Here is a 1,663-nt window from a genome sequence, read left to right on the forward strand (position 1 = left end):
TTTTTATTAGAGCAATGTGCTCGGCTTGGCCAACTGCACCTTGGGTGTCAGTTTCATGTTCATGTTGGCTAATCCCAGATTTCGCAATGTCGCCACCAGCCAAACTGGATCCGGGGGTCGACCTCTTGAAACTTTTGTCGACGACCTACCAAAAAATATTTTTTGGGCTAGTTGCGACATTGAACGTGAAACTTTCACACAAGGTGCTGTTGGCCAAGCCGAGCACATTGCTCTACTAAAAACCCCACGTTTCATTGTAAAGTTTGGAGATACAGGCGTCTTTATGTTTTACCTATGCTGTAAGCGTGATGGAGTTGCTTTTTCCTAGTGGATGGTGTCGGCTGCATTAACGGAAAGATGAAGAGCTGAGTGAAACCGCACGTAGTGGTTACACAGACACGTCCTTGACAGGTTGCTACACAAATGGATGATGATGATGATTGCCTTTTGTGAAGGTACGTAAGTAAACAGTATCCAATAATGAAGGTGTGTCAAGGTATGTATCACATTTGCATGTAGGAGAAGGTCGAGCTGCATAAACCAATTTGTATATGTAAAAAGATACGTATACATATTGAATGGGTCACTCATCGTCAAACTCAATGGAGGGATCTCTTCACTTTTTCTCTTCTCAAGCTCATCCCACTTCCCACTCCTCCTTATTGTATCACAAAAGCCATGTACTTCTTGCATGACCGATAACCAGACCACCTTTATTATTCCATCTTCGAAGCAATAGTATGTAATCCACAAGCTAGCAACCTCCAACAAGCGTGTACATAATAAATAAACAATGCTTTATTTCATCTAGCTATCTTGCTATGTACTGTACATTACCACCACCATCGTCGTAGTCGTCCTCCGTCATCATTCCTACCCGTACTCGTCACTAGTCGTCAATCTCATCCGTCACACCAACATCCAAAAATACACAAGTTGAAAAGAATGGGGATCTTGCAGGCTTCCTTTTGAATCTCGTTGTCGTCATCATTGTCATTGTTGTAGATGAGATGATCATCGTAATCGTCATTGTTGCGAATGAGGTGGTCATCGTAGTCATCATTGTTTTGCATGTGGTAATCGTGGTAATCGTCGTCTCTATAAATAAGAAAGCAGGCACATTAGACCATCTGATACCGGAAATGAAGACGATTTGGTATACCGCTAGGCGATCCTCTCCAAGGAAGAAAGCAAATCAGAAGGAATTCACAAACCAAATCACCACCATACGAGCAACGTCGGGCGATCCCTTGTTGTTGAGAAAGCACTGCACGAATCACGCAAGGCCAGTTCGATCCATGGCAAGGAAGGACATCACTTACGTAGAGTCCAGGCTCATTCATCCTCTCCAAAGAAAGAATGATCCCCAATCCTTCCAATCATTTTCCCACCTCATGAAAAGAAATCCGCAAGGGAAAGAACGAGCCTATCACGAGAAGAGCGTGTTGGTTCAACACATTCACAGGCTGTTGCAAATCCCCTTTTACCTCAACACGGTGACCACGCTCTTCCAAACAACCCATCGTCATCGACCCATCAACTCAAACGCAGGCCTATAGAGCCCTGGACGCGTTCCAAGAAGCTTTTGCAGCACACTTGGCTAGTGCAGAGCGACGCAGCGGCCACTTGATACAGGCTGGGACTTGAACCTAAAGAGATGATG

This window comes from Lichtheimia ornata (assembly GCF_029851405.1).
Source record: "Lichtheimia ornata isolate CBS 291.66 chromosome Unknown scaffold00155, whole genome shotgun sequence".
Classification (NCBI taxonomy): Eukaryota; Fungi; Mucoromycota; class Mucoromycetes; order Mucorales; family Lichtheimiaceae; genus Lichtheimia; species Lichtheimia ornata.